Source organism: Pseudopodoces humilis, chromosome 8 (genome assembly GCF_049639895.1).
Source record: "Pseudopodoces humilis isolate 2021_Gansu_Grassland_sample_001 chromosome 8, ASM4963989v1, whole genome shotgun sequence".
Lineage (NCBI taxonomy): Eukaryota > Metazoa > Chordata > Aves > Passeriformes > Paridae > Pseudopodoces > Pseudopodoces humilis.
Window position 1 is genome coordinate 9,817,540 of NC_142207.1, and position 21,986 is coordinate 9,839,525.

Here is a 21,986-nt window from a genome sequence, read left to right on the forward strand (position 1 = left end):
TGAAAATTAACTCATCCATCACTGGGTAGTGAATAATAGCCATCATGACAAGTGATCTTCCATATGGCCTTAGATCTATTCCAGCTCACCAAAGAATACAACACAATTGAAACCCTGTATTTTCACTTTCTGCCTTTCACAGGCAGGCAGTAACCAACATTCTTCTGATATGGTGCCAGGGTAGGAAATTCGCTGCAGCCATCACACCCTCCTTGCTGAACGCAGCAGATGGTACCTGACCCTTTGGGTCTGAAAGTGGGACTGGGGATAAAAGCACCCCCTTTACACTGTCATCATTGCTCCCAACATGCTGCCTCCAAAGGCAAAGTGCTTCAATCCATGCAGACATTTCGAACAGACAGGATGAGGATCGAAACATCCATTTTCACTCACAGCAGATCTACAAGTGTTTGTATTATTATGGTTGAGTTACTGGTTTTTTGCAGTCAGATTGTGCAACAAGGCTGTCTTGTACATGTAAATATGTCCCTCCCTGGTGACCAAAGGCTACAGCTACCTCTCTGTGTCCCCACTTGCTCTGAGCTATCACTTCTGTGACACTCAGCTCCAGGAGATGTGTAAAGCTCAACGACTAAGCCTTAAACTAGTGAAAACTAGAAGTCAAAGGAGTGAGGTAATTCAATGCAAGGCCAAGACCACTGTACCTGCAATTTGAACAGACACTACAGCACAGTCCCAGGGGAAGCCTAAAGAGTGTATTGTGTCAGTAAAGTGTTTTGGGACCAGGGAAATGAGTCCTGATTTTGAACTCTTTCTGTGTTCAAGTAAGCAGGACTTTGTGCACTCTGTGTTAAATATATGAGATTTTGCTATTAACTTATCCTCTTAACAAGAATAACCTCTCAGATCCCAGTCTGTGGCTACTTCTCACATCAAAGGTAGAAAGTGCTTAGCCACAGGCATTGTGGAATTTAAGAAGCTTTGTATATAAGCATCTCATCCAACCATGAAGCAAACAAGAACAGCCAATGTGCGAGACATATCACTCCACTCAGGTGGAGTACTGAGCCAAATTTATCCAGCTGCAAGATCTGCAGTGTCAGTGCAAGGTGAGTTTTGCCCAGTATTAGTTAAATTTATCAGGAAAATGGCAAAGCCAATTCTTAGGCACACAAATATGAAGAGCAGACAGTCTACAACTGAAATCTTTGTGAACGCTGCTGAAAATAGCCAGTGGGCATATGTAAAGCACACCATAAGGACTTCTTAGCAAGAACCCACTATACTGAGGGCTGAAGGCCCGTTTCAGACACTCTCTTGCAAGGAAGGACTGCATTTCACAGGGGAAATATGCATGGAGACCAGGAGAAAAACTTATGACTTTAAAAGACAGTCATCTCCTGAGCTGTAGCAGGGCAGGCTGCAGGCAAGGGGCTCTCTGGTAACAGCCCCAATGTCCTGACTGTACACAGGAGAGGCGAGGAAAGATTTAAGTGGGGACAGTGCTGCAGCAGGTAGTTTCCCCTTTCTCAGTATCACCCAGGACAGGTCAGACACACTCCAAAGTAAATTATGACTAAATTAAAACACTATGAGCCTGTCCTACAACCAGAGAATAAACAAAAAGCTGCAAAACTTCACTCAGGATGAAAAAGAAAACTCTGTAAGGCAGATCAGTGCCTAAAGCAATGCATGGTACTTAACCAAGTGGCAGCTCATGACCCACAGATGCAGGCATGGCCAGTGCTTCCAGAGGTTGCTCCAGTTCCTGACAAAATCCTTGCATTGGAGGCTACATCTCAGAGCATGCTGTCAGGTTTCCAGGAAGAGCTGGGGCAAGGTATGCATAAATGGGAAAACCAATGGCTCTAATAAAGACTCCAAAAGCAGCAGCCAATCTGTCTCCAGGAGAGGCCAGCATAGCAATGATGCATTCCCCAGTTTGTAAGTTATTATAAGCATATCCCTAATGATGCTCATTTTCATCCTCTTCCCCAGCTGTTTCTAATACATTTGTTTTGTTTGTTTGCGTGCTGGATCCAAGGCCATGTCTGCAGAGCACCATCTCATTTTGCTGCAGAGCCCCTGCACACAAAGGCTGTGCTTTGTAGCCTTCCCTACACCTCTCTGCTGCTCCTCTCAGACAGCCCTTCTGCAGCAGATGGACAGAGATGGACAGAGGGATGAAGGAAGGACAGGCTGAGCCATCCTGCCATTGTCCATGCATTGGTTTGCCATCCTCATAAACATGGGACTACACAACAGAGCCCCTCTTGTTTTCTACCTGCATGGTCTGCCAAAACACTTGAGCACTGCAATCACCTCTTTACCAGAAGAGAGGCACAGAGAGCATGGTAATGTGACCCAGTAACCGTGCAGCCCCTGACATCTTCATCACATCCTGGCTTAGTGTCCTATCCACGGAGCAGGGACACTATGGCTACAAACTTTTACTACTCCAGTGACCCAAGAAGAAAGCACACCATGCCAGCCTGAACAGCTGACAGTATCATGTGTTCTTGTAAACTCGGAAGCACTGAAGAATTAAGAGTGGATCCTCGGCATGGCTGATTCACATTTCAGGGCAGAGCAGCATTACACGTGCACAGAACATCTCCTAGCAGGGATTCCCTGGGTGGCAGAAGCAGCTCACAGTTTTAGATAAGATGCTGTAATGAGAAGCCAGATGGATGAGCTGAAAAGCTTAAGGCATGCTTCCATGGTAAATGCAACAATACTAAAATTGAGAAAATTTGTTTTTCCCCTGTACAAATGCCCCAACTGGCCTGGAGAGCTCGCTGCTGAAGGACATGGAGGTCAGCAGCTCAAGGAGCTTCCTGAACAGGTTGGAGATCAGCAAACAACAAACATCTCCAGAGAACTGTAAAGATTAATAAAATAAGCAAGAATTTTGTAAAGAATGTAAGCTTACAGACTTTGAAGTGAAAGCCAAGCACTAACTCTTGGAGTGAAAAATAAATTATCCCCAGAGAGAGCCCTGTGAGCTTTAGCATTTCTTTCTCAAAGCAGAGTGCAGGGTCTCTGCTGGAGACACTGTTTTGGGCTAGATGGAGCAATGGTCTTCTCCAGAGTGGCTTTTCCTAGAAAAGCTTCAGTTCTAATCTGAAAAATGCAGCTCTTGGCTTCAAATAAAGATCAGCTGCTGGAAATATGGAAATACTTTCTATACTTAAAAAAAGTATGCGTAGGCAAGAAGAAGGCCTCCTGTCAGAGCACTGCATGGGGTTTAATCACTTGGCTCCTGATGCCTTCAGCAAGAGTTGTTCATCCCAAGTCCCATGCAATGTTTCAGGAAAGGCAGCCCACATTCTCATAGTTCTCAGAACAGATTTGACTTTTTAAAAACTTTGGCATAAAGTTTCTTTAACCAAACAAAACTGAACTCCTTGGGCTAAACCCATCCCTCAAGGAACTCCACTGGAGTCCAGGATGCAACATTAGGATTAATCTGGTCCATATTTCTTCCTCCCCCAGTAAAGGCCTCTCTTGTACTTCTATACCCCCACTCTCCCACCTCAGTTTTTGGGGCATTTATCTCTCAGGTTTATCATAGCCTATTGCCTTCCTACCTTTTTATTTCCTCCACCCCACCCCCCACAAAGTCTCAGTGGAATTTATTTGTCTTTGCAGTACTGTAGTGTCTTGGCTTTCTACAACACACAAACAGAAGGGACGTCTGATGTGAGCAGAGAGAGGCAGAACAAAGGAGACCTCAGTATTCCCATTGTAGCCTTTGCAAACTGAGACACAGAGAGATTGACTTGTCCAGTGTCAGACAGAAAGTTTGTGCAGAGCTGAACCCTCATTTCCCCAATGCTTTTCTCATACAAACATCCCTTTTTTTTCCAGCAGAATATAATCCTCCTTTTTCTTCTCTTTACACTTCTGGTTTCCTCCTCCTGCCCTTCTCTCTCCATTATTCTTTCCTTCTGCATTTATGCCTCAAATATTTACTTTTTGTGTGTGCTAAACCCTCCTTAACCCCTTCCTCCCCTTCCTGCAGGCTATTGTCTGTCCTTGCAGGGCTGTGAGCCTTCCCAGTTTGATTTTTCTTCTTTTCCACAAGCCACACAGAGGGGCTTAGCCAAGGCCTGCTGGGGCCTTTGCCGCTGGGATTTTGCTGGCTGAGGCTCATTGGTTCAAAGGCAGAGAGGCCACAGCATGGCACAAGCATTTGGTTGAATAGAAGCAACATGTGCTCTGGACTAGTATTTTAGGACCATCTGGCATAGATAAATGAGGCTGGACACTCTGCATCTGCCAATCGCTCCTCTGTGGACAACAGCCTGATCCCTGATGCAGAGAAAGAGCATTTTAGTGCCCTGAGCTCCCCAGGAGCCTGCAAGGCTCCCCTGCCATCCTTCCCCACTGCACACAGCAGAAGAGTAGGCTTTGATTTCACAGAGGAAGGAGGGATTCAATTGAATTGTATCTAAAGACAGCAGCAGAGAGAAAAAGCCACAAAATTAAGCTGTAAATATTATTACCAGCTATTACTGAAGACTAACCCAGAACTACATACTTCTCCATAATAACCAATAAAAGGTAATACCTGGTCTCATGGGAAGCATTTAGGACTGCAGGTTGGAGTGTGGCAGGGACAGGGTGAAAGGCAGGTTGGATTAGCACCACAGCCTGGGGGCAAGGATGGTGGCAGTGCCCCTCCTTGCATCTTTGTTCGCTTTCTCCAGCCACCAGATCCAGTGTGCACGCTGACACACAGATCCATGCCATAGCTTCAAAAGTTGCAAGAACCTCGGACACCAAATAGATAGTCTGTACAAAAGATTAATCTCACTGCACCACATGCCACACTCTTTATCCCAGCTGAGACAAAAGTAACATGCATTATATTGCTGCATTTATTCTAAAATTAAAAGATGAATGTTGGGTTTATATGTAATAGTCAGGCTCAGTCCAAGACTAATGTTATTTTCTCTATGTTTCTTTATACTGTCCTTCCTTCTATTAATTATACACCACTCCTTCTTGCTGAAATATTCTTCTGGTCACAGTACCAAAGGCTACTTCCCCTTCCAAGTTTTGCCAGTGTACATCAGAGGCTGGGCTGCTTTTCTCGCCCTCTACACCAACAGGTCGGTCCCTCTGACTTGTCAGTGCTCGAATCCCTGTGCAGGGACAGCCCCTGCCAGCGCAGCCCCCTTCCCTCCCCTGCCGGAGAGCCAGGCCTGGGCTTTGGGGGACCTTGCTAATTGCTGAGATTGTTATTCCTTCCACGAGGTACTTGGCAGCATCGAGCCTCCCAGCACAGCCTTTGAATGTCCACACATTTAAACAGTAGCCTTAGCTTGAAATCAAGCCAAAGAATAGGCAAGCCCTCAAGAAAGATAGAGAGGCTTGCAGCAAGCATGCAAATTCATTAGCCTGTGTGCACGTGTGGCCTCTAATAAACCGTGTTCAGCATCTGAAGCCCAAAACATCCCACCCTGTGCATCCCACCTAAGCCAACAGCCAGGCTTTGCCTTTTCATGTGGCACAAAACCATTTGAAGCATCACAAGGATACTGAATTTATGCACAATCTGCAGCGGAGGCTCTGCTTCAACTTCATCCATGGGGGATTTTACTCATTTCATTTTAAACACACACTAATAGAGATGCCAAAAGAATGCAATGGCTGTGAGTCAACCTTTTGCACATTTCCTTTTCATTTTCATCAGGACTTTGGAATCAGGCTGAGATCTTTCAGTTCCTACACTTAGAAAAATAATTAGACATTATAGGTAGCCCTGTGGATAGCACATCTGACTGCTAGTCAAAAGACTTGGCTCTATTTGTGGTTCTGCTCCTAAATTGCTTTAAGATCCTGAACAAGCTGTTTTAACTGTGCCAGATCTTGGTTTTCCTCTCTACAGAACGGAAATAATGACTGCCCACATTAGTAAAGCACAGTCAGGTTCACAGACCTCAAAAGCACCTTCCAAACATGAATTAATTTTGTCTGAAAAAACCTCTCTGAGTTCTCTGAGGCAGGGAACTGTTGCAGTGCACTTTTATAGACAGGCAAAAATGAGGCATCGACAGTAGGAAAGACTTGCTCTGGTGATCACAGAAAGGATTTTCTGGAAAGGAATGGGAGACATTAGGAGAACTGGAAAAATTATATCATCTGATACAAAATCTTGTGTTTTATTTCTTAAGTGTACAACGGATAGATGTGCTGCCCTAGAGGGAAATAAGTATTTTCAGCACCTTGAGCTTTTAGTGGTTAAGTTTCTTGCCATCTACAGATTGTTCTACACATCAGTGACCACCCAGATGCAAGTCTTTTATGGTGTTAATAAACAGCTACGGGCCATTTGTAATCTGAAGTCACATTTTAAACACGGCCATGGTCTCTATCCAGGCCTAGTGTGTGTGAATATTTTCTTTTCATTTCACTCCCCTCTCAATTACAATTGGGTTTCTTATGGAAACATTCCTCAGAATTTTATAATCCCATAAAAAGTTTAGAACTGCTGATGGGTTCCTGCATGAGGGATGCAGGCTGAAGCTGTAGAGGCTGGGTACCCTGGGTCCCATCCTCTATTAAATTCTGTAGGTTAGAATCATATCCTTTAACTGGTGTTGGTTTAGGCAACAGGCTTTTTCCAAAAAGCTGTAAAAGGGCATCTGCCAGCACCTGTCACACAGCAGTGACGTGCTTAGGGTTTCCCACCCGTGTCCCAGAAAGCCTCCTACTCACATCCTGGAGGTCCCCAGCCACCAGTAACTTCTCCAGGACAAAAAAATAAAATAAAATATCTAATTATGTACAACACTGAGGAGGCACTTTGCTGAAACACAAGCCGTACAAAGGAACCATATGCCAGTGCCCCGAGTGTGCTTTGCAAACATCTGCCTCTCAGGGGGATTTCATGCCAGACACTAAGAAAGCAACTTTAATTAGAGGCCAATTGAGATCCTTGTCCCAAAGCCTGTGACTGCCCTAAAAAGGAAAAAAAAAAAAAACAACCTAAACAAACAAGGCAATTGCATTTCTCCCCATGGTTAAAAGCACTCTACATTTTCTCTTTTTAATTTTTCTGACAGAGCTCAACATGCCCCATCCAAACAGATTGACAAAGTTCCCACTGCCTTCAGAAAATTCCCTGTCCAGGAAGGATGGTTGTATCTAATATGAATATGAGAGCAGGTTTTAAATTAGTCATTTTTGACTGTGGTTCATTCAACATTCACAAACCAGCACCTCACAATTAATTAGGCTTACATTTCCCCTGTCTCACGTCGCCTCAAATCCCTTCTGACTGGATACATTTCTGCCTTTGCTCATCTCCTTTGGTCCTTCTTTCTTTCTGCCAGGGCTTATGATTTCAGCTTGCAGCTATTGTGTCATCCTGGGAAGCTGATTTAAAAAAAAAAAAAAGAAAGAAAGAAAGGAATAAAAGAAAACCTAAATCTGCAATTCAAAGGGGAGTTTTCCCTTCCTGTGCATGAATTCCCTGGTTAGGGACAAAGCAAGATCCATGCCCTGAGCTCTTGACACAGGGCAGGCAAAAGTAGAAACCGTCCCTGCAGAGGGGCACGTGGGAGAGTAGCCAAAGCCCCGGTGGGATCACAGAGGCTGCTCCCAGCCCTGAGCAGGACACAGTTCACTCAAACAGGGCAGTTGCAGGTCTCTGGGTAATGTGTCTCGGAACAAACCCAGCAAAACCAAGGCAGCAAGAGGAGCAGCAGGAAGCACTGCAGCTGACATCAGGGAGAGCTCGGGGGCACATCAGGCAGGCCTGTTGGGAGCACAGGGAAAGGCTCACGGGCTGCACTGTGATGCTGGGCCACCCCAAGAGCTGCCTTCCACAGCCCTTACCTGGGGAGGAGGACCTCCCATCACACCCACTCTTCTGTCCTTATTACAATGTCCCAGGGTCTACTCCTCTGCTAACCAATAATCTACAGCCAACACCAGCCCACCAACAGGGCCTGTGCACACCCCACTTGCAGCTGACTCCAGATTGTCCAGAGCTCTCTGACCCAGCTCTGAACTGGGAAGCTGCAGCAGCAGCAGCTCCTCTGAGAGTCTGCCCAGGAAACACTCTGGGTGTAACAGCAACCGCTTTAACTCCCACACCCGCATCCCACATCCAAACAAAACCAGGGCAAACATTTTACATACATCAGTGGGAGGGGGAAAGCAAGACACTCACAGAACTAAATTATTTATCTGCCTCTCTTACGGATGCTGACATTTTTGACATACATTAAACATTAATGAAAATCATTTTATGGATGGCTGAGTCATGCCAGTCAATGGATAATCTCCTGCCTCTCCACCTGCCCCTTTCACCCTCATCTGGCTCCTATCACAGAGTGCAGCCACTTGTAACTCTGCCCTCTGAAGAGGCCAGGCTCCCCCAGATGCCAGAGAGCAGAGCAAAAGCACAGAGGGGGCTGAACAGACCCCAATGAACACATGGACGAGAACCGAGCCCATGGAGCCCTAACCCCGCTGCAGTTAAACTCACAAACCTGCTGTTTTGTTAATTAGCTAACACGAGATGCTGTGAATCATTTTGGAAAGCAAATTACCTCCCTGATTTCCAAAAGCTTCCTAGCCGCATTTCTTTTTTTAACTTACTATTTTTTCCTTCTCTCAACGTATAAATGCCAATTAAATTACTGCCTACCTCTGTTTAATCTAATGTTAGCCTACTCATATTTTCAGCTGCTCCCTGATGCCAGTATGGCCCCTTATGCCCAAATCTCTTTAGCATGCTAGTATAAATGTTTATAGCCCTAAGACTTACTGCTGTAAGGAGCTTGACATTTTTGTGCTAATAACCTGTGATGTTATTGTAATGTCAAATTCAAAAGGATCACCAATAAGTTGAAAATGCAGCTTTCCTTTAGTTTCTTCCAGCTAAGGACATATATAAAGAGATGATTGGGATTAAAGTCTCACAAGCTGTCTGGATCTCTTTCTGGACAAGCAGCCCTTAAATTTGCTGGAAAGATACTCACCGGAAGGTAGAGTTACAAAAAGCCACAGGGCAGGTTTCAAAGACAGAGGGTATGCACTCAATCTCATTTCATCTATCATAGACTCATGGAACCACTGAAGTTGGAAAAGATACCTTTAAAATCATTGAGTCCAACTGTTCACCCAGCACTGCCAAATCCACCATTAAACACACTGGACTATGATTCTGGATACCAGAGTTACCAGGAATATGTTCCCCATCCCAAACACAGCTTTCTTTATGGAACAAGTTAAAAGATTATCACCTAAATGCAGCAAATTGCCTTCTTTTCACTGAGGGGGAGCTCAGAGCTGCACAAATAACTGGTTACAGGTTAATGAGATTTGACTGGTCTCCAGAGGGTGCAAGCTGCTGCTCTATAGATCCCGGACAGCTGGAGTCAGATGACCATCCAACTCCTCCCTGAAACACGGGGAAATAGTCTGGGGCCCCTCTTTCCAGCCCACTGCCAGGTTGCATTTTCTCTTTCAATGGAGGTGACAGAAGTGCAATATATTGGCAATGATATTTTAATTTCACAGATTGAATTATGAAATCCTTTTCCCACACACATTTTCCCTTCTTCTGAACGGATTTTACTGGTTAGTGTTTTCACAGAGCAGAATGTTCTGCAAAAACCAGCAGTTCCAGGTAGGAGGAAATTGTGACATTCAATATGTCGGTAACAGTCCACCAAGTTTATTAGATAGGTTTCTAAAGATAGGGAAATTATATTTTGATCTGAGACGACCTATTGCAGCCTGTAGAACCTTGCTACAGGCAGCTGTCGAGCTTCCCTCGAGTATAACATTGGGCAGCAGACCTCAATCTAAACCAAAGTCAACCAAAGGACATTTAATATCTCCAATAAATAAGAGATGAGGAGAAAACACAGTTTATCCCACATCTCCTACTGCAGGTGAGATTTCACTCCTTTTGCTGAAGCAGTTTTAATAACCCACTTTTATATTTTTTGCCAGCCAGAAGTTCATCATGCGTAAACATCTCATGCCAGGCATCCCTGCTCTCACACAGAAACATGCAATCACACACACCTTCTTATATTTGGCTTCTAGCTTTGCCGATAGAACAGACCATGTACACATTTCCAACCTACAACTCAACCCAGGGCTTTCATGACCTTTTCCTGCAAGCTCCAGCTCTGCTGCTGGAATGACTTGTCCATTATGTTAGTTGTTCAGTAACTCCCAGGCACTTAATACTGCTTTGAATAAACAAGTCACAGTCAGAAGTCAATAAAACATTAGGAGCGATGACAAATCAGAAATAGCAAACTAACTGCACAAAGGAAAAGAAAGAAATGCAGTGATGCTTTTCTGCTTGCTTACAAAGAAAAGCAGAGTGAAAGATGGACTGGAGAGAACAGATTCATCATGCTTTGGCTTCATTACTATAATAATTAATTTATATTAACAGGTGCAAGATCTGTTTTTAAGAAGATCTGTTTCTACCCCTCTGCCACCACCAGCTGGTGCAACATGCGTGTGTCAGTCATGGGAAACAGTAGTTGTGCTGATGGCCCTCAGCATCTCTTATGTCTGCATCCTGCAGCTTTGTCACAGGTCCAGTCAGCACCCCTGGTAGAGATGCACAAACACATCACAGAGAGCAGTTTTACCCCAAAGTGCTTAAACTGACCAGAACCAGCTGTGGTGGGAGACAACCAGATGCATAACTTCATTTCCCATATTTCATGGGAGCTGACTGATGGCAGAGTGCAGGTGTCATGGCCAGGTATTTGATACAGGACATTTATATTAGCCTTTTATAAACCTGATATTTTATAAAACTGCACTGAAAGAGTAGCTATGACCTTCCACCCACAGTTTTTGCTATTGAGGAACATAGCTCAATGTTCCTGAGTCTGCAGATCTCACCCAGTGGATCCCACTGCAGCATTTGGCCCAACATCAGAGTTCTCAGATATCACTTGGGACTGAGAGATCCAGAAAAATATCCTCTTGATAATGCCTACTTGCATCTTGCGATCTGATGGAAATTCAGCCTGTGGAAATACGTCCACCCACTCTCTCACTTTTCCTAGGAAGCCCTATCAAATGTTGTGATATCCATTTTTAGCAGCTCCAGAAAACTGAGATACATTACACTGGCTACTAATGAAAGCCACAGGATAAAGCAATAATGACATGTTGGGAACAAAAAATGCACACTGAAATATTATAGAAAGAAAGCTATCAGGCAGGAGACGTACAAAATTCAATTTTCTAAGTGGTATACTGGCTTAAATGATACAATCTTTTCATGGCCATCAAATGAAGCTTTTTGCAAATATTTTGTGAACTTACACACAGAGAAAAAAAACAAAGAGATAAATAGTGTTATCTTCCTCTGTACTGAAGTGCTACAGTACTGAGCACACTGCCTGCTATACTACTGACAATTAAGGATGTATCACCCTGAGCAGTATCTCTGCACATATCTGATCTACCCATTACCATTGTCCTCTGCCACACAGCACAACCAGGCACTTCATGGAATAAATATCCATTGAAGCCAGGACAGCAAGTCAGCTGAGCACATAAATCGCCCAGGTTCTACAAAGAGACAAGAATAATTATCTTTCCAAATCCACTTTAAAACCCTGACTAAAGAATACTTTCTGAAGAGGTCAAGCCCTGATGATAGCTAATACTTTCAAATGAATCTTTGTCATTGCCCAAATACAAAGAGCTGTTTTAACACATCATGACAGCAGAATGCCTCTTCCAGGACCGAGCTCACCCGCATTTCTGCAGATTATAATTTAAGTGTTCTGTAAGTCATACGACTTTCTGGCTTTGAAAGATTGCACTTTGATATCCAACAGACAGACGTCAGCATAAAAAGATGGGGGTGGGAAGAAAGGTCCAAGCTCTGCAGTAATCAAGAGACCAGCAGTGAGCTTGTCTGTAGAGACCAAGCAAGCAAGCAATAGCAGCCGAGCTACCTCCTCACCCCTTTGCTTCCAAAAAGTGTTTAGCAATAGCATAGCTACAAAAATGCCAGCAAGGTGAAGTGCCCTAAGGCACCAGTACCTATTCAGTGGCTCTGCAACTGCCTACAGCACCACTAGCTCGAGAGCACCCACCAGGGACAGAAATACAGCAAAATAGCGCACTTGAAGCCATACCACCAGTTAGTCCCTTGGGTGTCAACTGTGTGGGGAACAGTGTGATGTAGCTTACACTACCACTGTCACTGCTGTTCCAGGGATAAACAGAAGGCTTCTGTCATCACTGTTTTCAATCCAGTCCTTTTCGTAAGCATTGCCATTCAACTATAATGATTGTTTTGTTACGTGTGGTTCTACTCGGAAAACTGACTCCATAAAAACAGAATCGTGGAGTTCATGTTTATTGCATCTCAATGATTTCCAGATCAAATGCAGCCAGTTTACAAGTAAAAAATATGTTTGGTTTGTTTTTCCAACTACCAGGTCTACAAACTCATGCTGGGATCTAGAAGTTAAGTTGTCATCTTTTTGGCTTGTGCAATTGCAAGAGGAATGAAAAAGAAATCTGCTCGCCTGCTCCTGGAGCAGCTGTGTATTTCCAGCTTCAACAGAGATAATAAGGAATAAAAATGGAGACAATATTTTCAAACCCACTTATCTAATTCTGCACTTCAGGGCTCCAGAAAGGTAATCTGATTTTAAAAGCTACTCCAAGGGCAATTCAAAGTGACAAGACTTAAGCACCACTTAAAATTTTACTGCATATTTAGGTACAGAAATAGTATATACCTAACTTTAGACACCCATTTTTCAAAACTGTTCCCCTTAATTTAGTCAGCAAATTAATCAGATTTGCATGTGATTACACATAGATAGCAGATCATTTCTGTAGGAAGGTGTTATTTTTATATAGACACTTGTCGGAGCAGAATTGCATGTTAAACTAAAATTTATGAGTCCGCAGGCTGAGTCGACTTTAACTATTTGACAGCTGCAAATTATTGCATTACAAACATGGCCAATTGGCTTAGAGAGACCCATATAGCTCACATGTAACTTAACCATTCCTCAGCTGGCTGGCTGTAAACACCAGAGCTGTAGGGGTTAGCAGGTTTCCCTCAAGGCAACTTTGACAGGTTGTAACCAGGTTTCTGAGCCCTGTTATCATGCACATGAAAGAAACAAGATGTTCTAGATGTGTCACGTCTTCTATGAGTTCTCTACAGCAAAAAATTTCAATTGGCTTCTCCTCATTTCATTCCCCAATACATCCAGGTCTTTCCTCTGGGCTCCTGTGCCAAACGGTTTTGGATGGCACCAGTCAAACATATACTATAGCCATGGGGCTGCTCTGTGGATCCCAGTGTGATGGTCAGCTCAAGCCTGGCAAACCTCTGGTTTGCAGAAACATTAGCTTTGAGGTGTTTGTGAAACACAGATTCATGGTGGGTAAACTGAGGGAAGGTTTGCTCCATTACCCAGTTGTCACAAAGCTTTCCTTCAGGTACAGGTGCACTAATGCTGACCACCCCATCCGGATCTGGGCTTTGCCTCCTCCATCCCTGTGCCTTGGGGAGTTAACAACAATATCTGATGGCAACCAAAGAGAAAATGCATAAGAGCTTACAGGAAAAGTGAGCTGAAAATAAAGGCTGGGAACATGGCCAGCATTTGCAGATGTACTGAGTTAGCGAGTTCTGAGGAACATTCCAAAACATTAGCCAGTGTTACACACCCAGCCTTTCCATGCTAGTTTCACAAGCTGGAGGTGACTGCTTGCAAGGGCAGTCCTGCCAGCCCATCCATGCAGCTTTACTGTGGCTTTCCTCCCTTTGCTGTCTGCCTCCAACAAGGGCAAGCAAGGGTGTTTAATTAAATCCAACTGCTAACACTTTTAGCTAAGTGTAAAACTTGATTTGGAAAGCAGCATGCCTGGCTTTCATCATTAAGGAGCACTGTGATCAATATAACATCAGGCCAATAATGGCTGTTATGGTGCTGAGAGATGTATTTCTGTTCTCTGGATCTCTTTGCATATTCAGGTGTAAGCTAAGCAAGTGCAGCCTCAAATGCTCATTGTGCTGCTTAGGACATACTCACTGCCAAGGAGTCCCATCAATCACGCAACCTTTTAGTGCCAGGCAATTGCCAATCCTTTCCCAGAAAGCCCCAGCCAAGGTCTTGTCCATGATGATGAAATTTGCCAGGGGATTTTAGAAACTCACAGTCACTGCAACTCACAGTCACACTGCTCCTGCAACAAGCCACTGCTGACTTGCCTTCATCAACTGCCAAGGGGACTCTGACAAGCATGGTGAGAAGGAATGGGTGTACTTGTGGCTCACTCCATCCTCCAGATGATATTTTCCCAGCAGTAGTCACAGCTCGTGCTATTTGAGTCATCCTCATCTGAGAATGCAAATAGTTCCCAACCGGTAACACAGCGTTTCTCTTGCAGGCTGAGAGCTCGGCTTCTCTCCCAGCGCTCCAAGCTGAGCCCAGTCCTGGAGAGCTACGGGCTGCTCCATGTCAGGGGAAGGGCCTTGCACAGATGGCATGGAAGGATGGCAGACAATGCAGTGCTTGGGGCTGGAGAGAAAATTGAGCCCTCACAATACTAGTGGCTTTAGACTTTGGATTAAACCCTGTCCTTTGTCATGTTGATGAAGAGAGGAGCAGCACTTGACAGTATTCAGAGAATTGTAGATTTACCCCACTGAAGGCATCCTTCAGTTCCACACTTCTGTGTAACTTTCATCATGGTCTCTCTGCAAATTATTTTAATTCTTTATAAGAAGAAATTTATTTGCCTTGCCATTTACAGCACAGAATGTTGTATAGTTACTTGAATTTTCATGAAAAAATAACATCGAATTGGAATCTAAGTTGAGTAGATTCAGATATCTGAAAGAAAAAGCCACATTTTTTTGGGAAATTGTAATTATTCCACACAACAACAAAAAAAAAAATCCAGAAAATTCAGAACTGAGTTAAATGTAAAAGCAAACCACTATGGCTGAAGTATGGAAATCAGTGTTTAGGCACACTAGCAGCAATGCAGAGCCTATAGGGATATCAAGGAAGGAGAACACAGCTATGGCTAGTGCACAGTACTACTGATAGCTGCAGAATAAATTGATATTGAAAGCCCTTTGCAGATTAAATTGATACTGAAAGCTCATTTCATTTTTTACCTTTCCCTTATTAAATTATTTTAGGATGAAAAAAAAAAAAAGACCACATATCCATCTGCTAAGAGTAACACAGAGGTATGCTACATTAATCTGACAATAAAGCCATCATGGACAATCCATTGGCTAAAAGCTTCAGGATGTGTATCTTACTCAAAGTTGCTTATAAATTAATTTAGCCCAAGAAATAGTTACTGCCTTATAAATATGGGATACATTTCTAGCCATTCATTTAACTGTTATCCTGCAAAAAATTAGCAGATGATGGAGACAACCAGACATCAGTGCAGGTCCCAATCCATTTTTGTGGCTCATTTCAGAATACTCTCTCGAAATTAACACTGAATCTACACTTGCATTTTACTCCTTTGAAGGAAATGGCCTTCTCTTCCTTGGTGTGTCCTCTCTGAAAGCCTGTGAAGAAGGTAACCCACGTCACAGTGAGGCAGAAAAAAGCTGCACATGGCCCAATATGTCAAATCTTCCCCCAGCGCCATGTGGCTCTGCCTGGGGTCTTGCTGTGCCAGCTCTCGTCTTCAGGAAGCTCTGACATTTTCTTTGGTGGTCCCAAGATACGGAAGGATAATGGTTCCCAGGGTTAGCCAGAAACACTTGGTTTTTAATCCTGGCCATTGACATAACTTGTGATCGGAAGCAAATGGTTCAGTCTTCCAGCATCTTGGTTCACCCATATGCTGGGGACAGCGTGTTTCCTTGCCTCCCGAGAGCAGCCACAGAGCCTGGAAGCAGCATCTTGTCTTTCCACTGGCCAAGAAAATTTCTTACCATCAGTGCTAAGTGGGTGTTTTTTCTGTATGGTTTGCTCAGAGGGAAGTTAAAAGGCAGAAAGCAAAGATATAAAGCTGCTCTTGAAAGAAAATGGCCATCTCTAAAAAAGTGAGAAAATATTCAAGTGCCACACATTAGCACTGCTGCCAAGTGAAGTCTTGAGCAATTAGTCTGCTGATCGCTTGAACTTCACTGGATGTAATCAAATTTACCAGCAGTGCAAGCCTCAGAATGTTTCCAGCACACGGTGGTCAGAGAGAGCTACTCCCAGCTGCCCCTCTGCCCTGTTCTAACCCAGTGAAGACCTTCAGTTGCAACCCAGCACTCAGTGCAAATGTTTAGTGAAAGAAGTGAGAAATCAGTGGCAAATACTGCATTCAGAAGTTCAGAAAAAATCCCCACTTGTCTGAGTCATCCCTGAGCTTTCAACACACACATCTGAGCAGGGTTGCTCCTATTCTGGAGCAGCCGCCATGGTGAAGCAAATCTACTGTGTGGGTGAAGGGAGAGAGGCATGGCAAAGCCAGGTCCCTCGCTGGGGTCATGCAGGGGGTTATCACAGGCTCAGGATAACCCTTGTCCCTTGCACAGAGCCCTGTGTCATGCACTGCCTGGCCTCCCCTGACACAGACCAGAACCGAACCAGGCACTGGCTTATCCTCCGCGCTGCAGATATTTACGGGTGTTTTTACTAAACACTTTGAAAAGGTGCCTGTCTCAGAAGCATGTTTACACATTCTCAATCTTCTGAGCTTTCAAACATTTCATTAGGTCTGAAATTCCCACCACAGCAAGTGGTGATCCTCAGAAGGTACAGAGTCTAGTTGGTAAAAGAGGCATTTAAGCACAGAGTGGGTGTTAGCCCAAATCTATTCCTCCTCACGTCTTCCTTATATCTGACAAAGATTGCACTAAATTTCTGTGTAATAACAGCTACCAAAAGTTGGCAGATTTGAAAATAAAGCATGAAGCCACATACCTAATCAAGTGGGTACTGGAGCATATAACGTCTCCATCTATGAGCCTGAAGGCTGCCAACACGGTTGCAGAAAGGAACTGCAGGTGGGGCAACAAGCACAAGTCTTTTGTAAAATGGTTTGTGCAGAGCAGGAACACTTGGTCACCAAACTCATCACCTTCAGCTTTTAAGGTATATGCCCCAACTCAATGCGGCATGTTCAGTGAAATGAGGATGAAAATTTGGTCCACAATAGGAAAACCTACACACAGAAATCTGGAGTAATCAGTCGTTTGTCAGGTGAACCAGAATTGATGCCAAATTACCTCTGATTTAAAATGCTTGTCCCATATGGTTGCATGTGAGGTGCTAAGCAGGACATGGAGAGCGAGCTGCCAGTCAGCAGTGTTTCCATGTGTGGTTAAAAAACAAAGAGCTTCAGAAAGACTCCCTTTGCTCCCAGTCTTCCAGCCAGAGAATCACATCTGGACCAAAAGCCGAAGAGAAGACTCATCAGAGGCACCACAGCTTCCTACTCTGGAATACTTGCTTTGATGGAGTCTGTCATTTTAAATTGGGTCAACTAACCAATAATGTGGCAAAAGAAATTAAAAAGAAATGCATACCAAAAGTGAGGAAAAAATAGCCATGAACAGAAATGCTATATGATGCTATTAATGACTAGGTTATCTTTTGTTGCATATAGGTAAAACCTTACAAAAGGGAGGCCTTGTAAAATCATGGCTCAGGCCTGTTACTTTGGCTAAGTAGAAAAGGACTATGGGAAAGTGACTCAGCTGAACTAGAGGTAGAAAAACAAGTTATATAATCATCACATATTCACATTATGGTATATGGTGGTTGGTTGAATTATGTTTGTGATGTTTTAAAACCGTGTAACTGATAATGGGCTAACTGCTTCAAAAGAGCTGGGTTTTGCAATAAAGCCACTCTTCTTTGTACCTGCCTGGGGATTCTGCACTACCACAGACCCACACCCACAATCTTTGTCCTTCATCCTGCAGTCCTGTGAGAGAAATCAGGTCTCACACAGGACTTGTAGCTGCAAGTCAAATCTCTTCCTCCAGACAGGAGATACATCCAAGGTCTCAGATGCATCTCCATTACAGTGGGTCCCAGACACATGTTCTTCTGACACAGAAGGTCAAATTCCAAGGCCTTTCCAAGGCCTTTTTTAGGCCAAGACCTGGATCTTTTTATGGGGGAACTTGTTCTGAAAGGCAATCAAGAAATCATAAAGAGATGTGCTCATCTCCAGTCTCTCAAGGCTGGAGCCAAATCTCTTTATAGAAGCTTCCTGTTAGAGAACTGGTGTCATCTGGGAGACAATGCTTATCATTTCTTCAGACTGAATACTTATTTATTCAAGTCACAGATACATATTATTTATTGAAAACAGGGTAATCTAACTATCCTATGATCTTCTTTTAACCCAACTGGAATTTATAAGAACTTAATGCAGTATCTAGGACTTTCCTAAAAGAAGAAGATTGTGTGATAGTTCAGAACTGCCAGGCCTTTCTAGATGAAAGTGAAATGGGGTAAGAACAGAAAGATAATAAATGAAAATGAGGACAATGAATTTAGAAAAAAAAGAGAAAGGGAGACATGAAGACTAACTTTTATATGAAAATATTATCCTGCTAAATTGCATGATTAAAAGTCAAAATAAGAAAATTTGAATGTGGCACAAGTTAAAAGAAGTATATTTTATACAGATTTTTTTTTTCTTTTTATCCTGTCTTTACTAAATAGTCAATGATCTGTTGCACATAAAGCTGTAGGATGGTAATTGGAAACAGAGACTAGTCCCATGTCAGGAAATAAACTCTTATCAATGGCTTTTACAGATCTCAGTCAAACCATCGGGACATTGGTAGTCTTGAAAATTAATATGCAAGACCATGTTCTTAGAGATGGATACAGCGAATACACTTATCTGTAATGAGTTCATACTGGGGTTTTTTTGCCATAAAGATAACTCTTGAATAAGAAATCCAGCCACATCCTGGTTTGGACTTTGTCAGGGTTCCTGGTAACAGCATTGAGCAGAAAACCCACGGAATTTGCTTGGCAATTTGAGACAGACTCCAGCTTCCAAGCAAGTGCAAACAAGAGATTTTCTAGCATCTTATGGGCTGAGCTAAAGACAATAACAGATCATTATATAACATGACAGAAACCCATTTTCACCACAATCCATTAGTGCAGTTGAATCACTCAATTCCACAAACTGCACTGATCATTCAACATTAATTTGGGCAAATTAAGTTATAATTTATGACTATTCTTCTTCATAATTACTTATGGAAGGAAATAGTGAGGAACTAATAATTAAGATGATGAGGAAAAGCTTCAGAACAATTTGTGAAACAAGAGTGTCCTTTCTTTTCCTTCCCCTTTCTCCCTGCTTAGAAACAGCCTAGTAACTTACCTCTTGGTTACTTGGGCTGTCATTTACAGCTGTGCCTCAATACCCATTTCACGGGAAACAGAAAATTCACAGCACATTTCACATTTCTCAGGATGCATGGATGGGACCTATGTCCATATTGTATGAGAGACACCCAACAGCCAGTGGACATCCTTGGATGATATGACAGTGGAAAGTGTTTTTATATAAAGGAAAACTAAAGAGAAGAAACCAGAATAGCCAGGAGAACTGGAAACCAAGGGAGAAATCCCTGAGTTTGAGGCAGATGGGAGGAATGTCTGAAGCAGATGCATTTTTACAGACCAACAGTTCAGACTTCTACACTGGGCCTGAGCCTCTCTTTTTCCAGAATGTTTTGGACCCTTAATGAAATCAAGAAATCATTTCAAACAAGACTAATAACTACTGCTTATCTTATATAAACAGAAAACGAAATTTAACTTAGGCTCAAAGGCACATTACAAAGAAAAACATCTAGCTATGTAACCTCATTCCTTTCATAGCCTATTATTCCTTGCATATTGTCAGTCCTCTTCAATTAAATGCCCTGTGCTATTTTAAAGACTATTAATCAGTGCCAGCTCAAATAGATATTGCAAATTCATGCAGATGAGGAAGACAGACATCCAAGCCATAATTCTTTATTTCAGGCTAACTTGCTTAAGTTATAAACTGCCTTTTTGAACATAAAACAGGCCTGAATGATCCATTTTTCCACGGTGATTAGAAGACAGGGTGTGGGGTTGATAAGAACATGCTGATATTTGGCAGTAAAGCCTCATCAAACCTTTCCAGACAAGATAATATTCAAATCCAGAATCTGAAATAAAAGCAGTAGGCAATTTCTTGTCCAAGCTGAAATTCCATGATCATTTTGTTCCCATTTTTCTTCTGTCAGACACTGTTTTCTTAAACAGAAGATATTTGTTGCAGAAAAAACCTAGAGGAGTTGACACGCATAAAAAGACTTTGGTTCCCACCCTGCTTCCCTGTTTACCAAGTAGCAAATCTTGCCTGAATTTCTCCAGAGTACACAAAGATAACTAGCAGCTAAATAACACACTGCCAGCAAACATATCATTATAAGACCAAGTCAATTCATACTATCCATGCATGAAACACTCCTTGAAAGAGATGGGAAATCTTTACATGGTATCACTATGGATTCAGGACCAGGTGGTAGCATGGAGTGTATAAATCAGAAAAGTTGGGCCTTGATTTCTATTTTTGAAGATAATACATCTTTAAACAAAAAATAGAGCAAGCTAGAGACGGCTGATGGGCTCAAATGATGGCTATTTTCCCAGGGAAGAACAGAAAACCATGTTAGCGTAAAGGGCGATGATGGCTTTTCACCTTCCTGGAGAAGAGAAGGATTTTGAGGACAGCTCACAAGAGGATGTCTTCATGTCAAAGAGCAGTGGAATGTACAGATAATCAAGCAGTTATAAATGCACTTGATAAGCTACAACATTAAAAAGCTTGGCAGAGCCATTACTCATCTTCTAGGCAAGAGAAATGTGTGCCCCAGACTGCTCAAGCACTCACTGATGCTCAAGCTGGCCCCATTTGAGTCAGCCTTTTGGTCACCTTGCCACAGTAACCACAAGAACAACTCCACCGTCCAGAAATTCTTCCTGGAGCCTGTTCACTGCAAGAGTTTGGGTCTGGAATGAAGATACACAGGGCACTGAAAAAGCAGAGCCTGAACAGCAAGAGGGGGACATGGCTTCAGGATAAAGATGCTCCTCATTCTTTCCCCGGTGTCCTCCCTCACCTGTAATAGCCATGCAGGCTTGGAAAAGAGACCTGAGTGAGGTGGGATTGCATTATGTTGGCCCTGCATACATGGGCCAATTTTCTCATATTACAAAAGCAGCATCCTCCTAAGCCCAGGGATGATGAACAACCTTTCTTCTGCCAAATTTTTCATGTCAGGTGTCTCATGAGAAAATATGGTTCTTTTTGTTCTTGCCACAGCAGCAAGCCAAAAACAACAAAAATAACGGCAAAAATAATAACCCCCCCAAACAAAGAACAAAAAATGCTACACACACACACCACCCCCCCCCAGAAAAAAACCCAAAGCAAAACAACACAAAAACTACACCTACCAAAAAAAAACAAAACCCAAAACAAAATATTAAACTATTCAGTATTTTTTGCCTTCTTTGAAATACCACAAATACTTCTGACAATAAACCAGGATGTTCAAAGGGATGTCCATTTGGGGAACCTAGTTTCTTAGCAACTGCAAAAGACCTCTTAAGGAGTAGAGATTTCAAGAAGAGAAGTGATGAGCATGCTCTAAACCTTGCTTCTTTTTAGGTGGTTCCAGAAGGGTAATTTGAAAATATAAACCCTCAAATCATCTGCTTCCACTGGCAAAATCTCATCTCAGTGTCGTATCAGACACAGCCTGCTGGATCCCCTGTGCATCCTCCTCCTGCCCCCACTAAAGTAAGGTGTTATTGTCAGTGCTGTAAGCAGGTCCTGTTTACATTAAGACCAATCTTCCTACATGCTTAGGAAGTTCAAACAAGCACTTGGCTGTAAATCTGAGAGGTTTACCCAGACAATGTTGTTAGCTGTTTGTGTATGTAGGAAATACTGCAGGTTGACCTATCACTTCTCCTGAAATAGGAGTTTTAGTACATCTC

The 21,986-nt window shown here is 43.0% G+C and overlaps 1 protein-coding gene across 10 annotated transcripts in view; it reads right to left on the reverse strand.

Annotated features, from left to right (window-relative positions):
• The window catches only part of KALRN (kalirin RhoGEF kinase), a 474,021-nt gene that overhangs the window by 318,977 nt on the left and 133,058 nt on the right, over positions 1-21,986 (reverse strand). The window lies entirely within an intron of this gene.